This window comes from Plecotus auritus, assembly GCF_963455305.1.
Source record: "Plecotus auritus genome assembly, chromosome: 1".
Lineage (NCBI taxonomy): Eukaryota > Metazoa > Chordata > Mammalia > Chiroptera > Vespertilionidae > Plecotus > Plecotus auritus.
The window spans coordinates 77,035,292-77,041,650 of NC_137770.1; the positions used below are offsets into that span (position 1 = coordinate 77,035,292).

Here is a 6,359-nt window from a genome sequence, read left to right on the forward strand (position 1 = left end):
AAGTCTTAATCTTTCCATCACCAAAATGATTTACATTTACACCTAATCTAGATTAGCCATTGGCTTCTTCTATGCCTCTATCACACCCCTCTTGTTTTACATATTCACAGTCATTATCTGCTTTCTGTATGTATGTATGTGCATGTGTTATGTGTTTTTATGTACTTACTGGCTTATAGGCTCTCATGTCTATTAGTCTAAGTGACATGAGGACATGGCTCTCTTTTTATCTTGCTCACTGCTGTGTTCCCAGTGTCTTGTATAGAGACTAGAATGTAAGACAGGGATTTTTGTCTGCTTTGCTCACTACTATATCCTCAGCACATAGAATCTATAATAATAAAAGTGTAATATGCTAATTAGATAGGACAACCTTCCTGATGAAGCTGGTGCCGTGAGGGAAGCCCGGATCCCGGGTGCCAGAGGGAAGCCCGTGCCGGCAGCCGGGGGAAGGAAGGCCTACTCTTGGACAAATTTCTTGCATCGGGCCTCTAGTAGTAAAAAAGAAAGAAAGAAAGAAAAAGAAAGAGAGAAAGAAAGAGAGAAAGAAAGAAAGAAAGAAAGAAAGAAAGAAAGAAAGAAAGAAAGAAAGAAAGAGAAAGAAAGAAAGGAGGGAGGGAGGGAGGGAGGGAGGGGAGGGAAGAAGGCAGGAAGGAAGGAAGGAAGGAAGGAAGGAAGGAAGGAAGGAAGGAAGGAAGGAAAATATAGTAGGCACTTGGTAAATATTTATTGAATGAATAAATTAAATTACTTTTGTGTTTTTCAAGATTTTGTTTCTGGACACCATTTTAAAGTGCAGATTGCATCTGGATTTTGGTTGTTTAGACAGTAGCAATAGGCCAGTTTTGCAAAGCTTTCTTGCCCATCTCTGGGCTTTTGCAAAGTATTGCATTCTGAATTCATAAATTATCATTTTTTGGATGCTTTAAATTGTGCTCTGTAGAGGTAGAAGATTATACAGAAGAAAACTTCTTTCCAGAAGAAAGTTGCCTATATTTTTTTTTTGGGGGGGGGGAAGGGAAGGTTGTCTATGGCCCTTAATGCACTAACTGAATTTAAGAAAACTAACTATATCCAATATACTCTGCTTACTAATAAGAGCCCTTATCTACCTAGTATTGTCCAACACCCTTGAGAGAATCTGAGGGAGGAGGTGGAGGAAAATAAGTCATGGATCTTTCCAGACCTAGAGTTTCTATGTAGTTACCTGGTATTGTCTCTATTTCCAGAAAAGTTATAAGCTGATATGATGAGCATAATTATGATAATTCGCCATTTAACAATTAAGTTTTCTGTAAGGAAAAACTCCTATTATTTGGTGATGATAGAAGATTTTCTCAGAATACACTAAGGAATAGTCATATTTTCTATTAATGCTAGGGAATAGATGATAACCTCACCACCATGAAGTTAAAATTAATCAGTTCTTTGAAATATGCCCATAGATGCTCTCCCTCTTCCTCCCCCTTCCAATCCCCCTAGGGGTGTCATCTTGACCTTCCTCACTCTAAGCTCCAAGGGCCCTTCCTTTGCCTCTATAACTTGTTTCCTAAGCCCATTTCTTCTATGAACTACTTCTTCTACCTCTGTGATTTTCTAAGTAAATGTAAAAAGAAAAAATGCCCATTATCAACAATTATTTGTGACAGTAATAACATGGCTTAAAATAGCAATTTGGGGAAACAAATACACTTCTGCCCTCTTTCCCCCTGCTATCTATATACTTCAATTCTTCAAAATATCCCCCATGCTATTTGCAACTTTAATGATTATTTTTTTATTAGCTCCAATGTGTCTAGAAGGGAGTAGGTGAATGGCTGGAAATGGGACAAAAGAAAATAAATGAGAATGGAGGAAAAAACAAATGTCTTTTCTAAAAAAAATGGCAGAATGAGTTTTTCCCCCCAATAAATTATGGGCTATTTGCCTACTTAACCCCAACCTTCCCCCAGCTCCCAATATGAACCTTTTAGGAAAATGAAAGAAAAATGCATGCTAAATATACTCCAAGTCAAATCATGTTGATGTTTTCCTTTCTTCATTTCTGTAACTGATTTTGGCACCTTAATACAAGGACCATAGCATGCAAATCTTTATACAATTAACCTAGTTAGGATTCCCACAATAAGTAACTCCCATATCCATCACTTTTAAAGCATCATTGCAAAGACTGGAGTGCAGCAATGTGCCCTTATATTTCTTATTTTCCAGATCAATTTGTTTTTCTTAATTTTAATTTATAATCAGCACAACTGAAGCTTCCTAATCATATCAGACATGCCAATCCTTTCAGAAGCAAATCTGATTTAACATCAAGGAGCCTGGCTCATGTTCATGGAGGAGTTTTATTCCCACTGCTCTCCAGAAGTTTTTGGCTGGGACTTAACACATTTATTCAGCTAAGATTCAAACTTGTTTCCTGATACGTGGTGGGCAAAAATCTCTCTCGTTTCAGCCAAGCAATCTCTTTGGTCAGCATAGCAGGGGGAGTGCCCAGGCAGGTGACACTGTAGTGTCTTGTTTGCAGTTTTGGTGTAGAGGAAGAGAGATAAAAATACACACAGAAGGGAATCGCTCTTGAAAAATTCTGGAATAAAATAAAAGCTGTTGCTTTGAAGGTGGAGGTGTGTTCACCTTACACTTTTAAAGGGATGTATGAGAGATAGAATATAGGCTTATCATCCTATTTTGTTTTGCATCTCAGAATAGTTTAACCTAACAGACAAATACCACTGATTCTATCTTAAGGGATACACAATTTTCCAAGAAGGCACTTTGTGGGTATTTTTGGCCTGCAGAACAGATAGCGCTGAGCTTTCCTTGCTAGCTGCAAGCTGGAGCTTGTGTCAGGCTTCACTAGGCACACAAGGCTCTGATTTTGTATCATTAAAGACTCATTATCTCTTTTAACTTCTGTTGAAAGCATTCATCCATAGCTCTAGCTACTACTGAAACAATAGAGGCTCCTAGCTCAGTAATAATGCCTTTTTTTTCTTTTGCCAGCTTAAAGAGCCTTTAAAGGATGGATTGGCTTTCACAATTCGAAACAAAAAGCTACTGCTCTGGAAAAATATAAAAGGTTATTGCAATAAGTAACTTCAATTTTAAAGAGTAGAGGAATATCATCTGATGTGAGTTTCTCAGAGCTGGGAGCCTGTGTATACCTGAATACTAAATTCCTATTGGGGAAATATTGCATTTTCCAAAGGAGAATGGCATGCCTTATGTATGCTTAGCCTCAAAGAGAGAAGTACTTTAATAAGAATGAAACAGGCTTGGTGTATTGATCTTGCCAATTTGTTTGGTATTAATATATATTTGGCAGGGAGCTAAACTCTCCATTGAATTCAACAGTGGATTATATGAACATTTCTACATTTACTGGCTTTGTTTACACTTTCATTATACCTCTACTGCATTATCTGATGCCTTCATATAGTTTTCAATCTTATAGCCACTTTAATCTCCTCCTGCACTCAGCATATCTGAGTGAGTTTGTTGGCATAAGGGAATTTTGAAGGTTATATTACAGTACATGAATCAACAGAAAATGAAACGCACTGGAGACATGATCAGCCAGTTTTAATTCATTGCAGAAAGTTATAGATACCAAAATGCATTTAATGTAATCTGATCTCTTTATTCAGTCCTGAATTTATGAGCAATTCACCAGGAGTCAAATGACAACTTTGTTTTAAAAATAGTAGTCTATATTGAATGCCATTTTAATATATCTCTGACATATTTACATTTAAAGAGTAGAGAAAAGTGGAATCTTTGAACATAAATTTCTCGGTTCATAGAAAAGAAAAGCCCGGGAAGGATGATACTTTTGTTCACTGAAACATTATCTGTCATTGTAACAGGTCAGGTTGGTGATAACAGTTAAATAAATCCCGCTCATCAGTACCGCTGGTAAACAGATTAGAAACCCCCTAGATTACTGAACATTTCATTTGAAGGAGGAGGCAAATAACGCCATTGCGCTCAGTGCTATAAAAAACATTCTGTGTCAGCAAGCCTGCTCTTTGCCAGAATGATCAAATGTTTTTGGTTCAGGCTGGTCAACAAGAAGATATGGACAGTGGCTTCCCAGACAATTTCCCTAACAGCAACACAAATAGATGTTAAACATCAATCAATTATTGTTTGTTTATAATACGTGATCCTTCACTCGGGATTCCAAGTTGTTTTGGTAAGGTTGACCCCATCAAAATCACTGGTCTTACCTGGGAAGAGATAAGATAACCCCTTCTCATTCATATTTGAGAAATCTTTTCTCACACACCATAGCATTGGAATTTAGGTTGGAGGGCAAATGTGGAAATACTAGTTGCTATTTTTATTTTAACATACAAAATTTATCCATTTCAAAGCAAACAAAATTTTCTTTTTGTGTCTTTGAGAATTTCTTTTTTTTCTGTGAAATATATTTTTTTAATTAATAGAAGAGCATGTCTTAATAAATAGAATATCAGCATCATCAAAAGCACACAAACACATAGTTTTACAGGGTACAATACAAAGTCAATTTTGATCATGTTCTTACTTGCATTTACTAAAAATGTGAGAAAGACTGTAAATCAATCTCTAAATAATTATCTTGCATCAAGAGAAAAGTACAGCACAATTATTTCACAGAAGGTTTTGGAGAGACAACTTGAGATGACTTTGCTTTTAAAGATATGAAGATATATCACAAATCAAGTCACATGTCTATAACATTAAAACATGGAATGGTACTTAATCAAAAATAAAAGTAATATAGCTGAAGAAGGCTGTATACTCTCTCCCCCCCCCCCCATTATACTAACTTCTATTTTTGGCAGAATGAACAACCTTTTCCATTAGTAGGAAAATGTGCTCTGCAAACTCTCAGAAGACACCACGGCCATCTATGCCCACAGTGTGCTCAGCGCGCATTTCATAGTAGGCCATTTTTCCACCCTGTAAGTAACCCATCTCTATCAAATGTCTCTTAGCAAAATAAAATGAGCCATTTTCATATAACTCTCCATCTCAATCTCATCGACGAGGTTGTTTAGCTGGATTCAAATTCAGAGGTTCAGCCACTTCACGAACTCCTTTCTGAATTTCACTCCATCGAAATTGATGGCGCCTCACAACAGTGAAAACAGAATCATATCCTTCTTCTGGAATCATTTCTGCAACTTTTTGAAGGTCAGTAGGATGTAAACATGGAGAAGTAGCTTGAATATTTCCTACAATGTCAACCTCATTGTGATAACTAAGAAATTCTACGATGGCATCTAAAGTAGTTGGGCTGTCTTTTGAAACTTCAGAACTTCTTCAATGAACTTGTGCACCAAATTGTTTGGCCACATTCTCAATTTCATCATGATTAGTTGAAACCCACACACTCTGGAAGGCCCCCAAGTCCAGGGCCACACGCAGGACCCAGCTAATGAGCGGGACCCCCACCAGATGCTTAATGTTCTTCAAAGGGATGCCCTTGCTGTCGCCCAGGCATGAATTAAGGCCGACCAGGGACAGCCGCCCCCACGGGTTGGAGACAGAGGTGGATGCCCCCTTCTCCACCACCAAGTCCATCTTCCTCCCATGCCTCCCCCCCAGCTTCTCCACATCTGGGAGCTCATCTCTTGAGAATTTCTTATTGTTTATGTAAAAAAGCTATGTAATTTTATTAAGCACAAGGAAATAACAATATGATAAGCATCTTAGCTTATTAAATGTGGGGATTATTATCATTATTATAAAACCATACTATACAAAGAACAATTACATTTACTAATTATGTTTATATTAGTTTTAAATATAATTGTATAAAATATATTTTATTAAGTATGTGAAATAAAATTGTAGGTTTCATAACCAATTTTTTTTGTAATAACTAGTGGCCTGGTACACGGATTCGTGCACATTAAAAGGAAATTAATTAGAAGAAATATTTTAATATCACTAATCGCCCTTTCTCTATAACAGAAGTGTCAGTCAAATTCATGATCAAAAATGACAGATCAAAACACACACGTGCAATTGGTCCCAGTGAGAGCTTGATATATATCATGTATGTGGGAGTCAATGTTTATTTTTAAATTGCCAGTGCGAGTCATATGTACTGGCCGGTTGGTCGGTCGGATGGTTAGACATATGGTCAGTCACTTAGCCTTTAATATGTATATATATATAGATAGCCTTCTGGTGGAGGTCATTCTGAGTGATTAGCTTAATTGATAATTTTGTAACTAGAATTGAATTCTGCATTACTTTAGAATTAGAACATTCATGGTAAACATTTTACTAACAACAATAAAATGACTATTCTCATTTAACAGATGTAAATTTCCATTCCAAAAATATTCCGAACCAAAAATTGA

The 6,359-nt window shown here is 36.7% G+C and overlaps 1 pseudogene across 1 annotated transcript; it reads right to left on the reverse strand.

Annotated features, from left to right (window-relative positions):
• Positions 1–4,875: 4,875 nt before the first annotated feature.
• Positions 4,876–5,571, reverse strand: LOC308236291 (N-acylneuraminate cytidylyltransferase-like; annotated as a pseudogene). The gene has a single exon. The product of its transcript is annotated as an N-acylneuraminate cytidylyltransferase-like (transcript).
• Between the last annotated feature and the right edge of the window lie 788 nt (positions 5,572–6,359).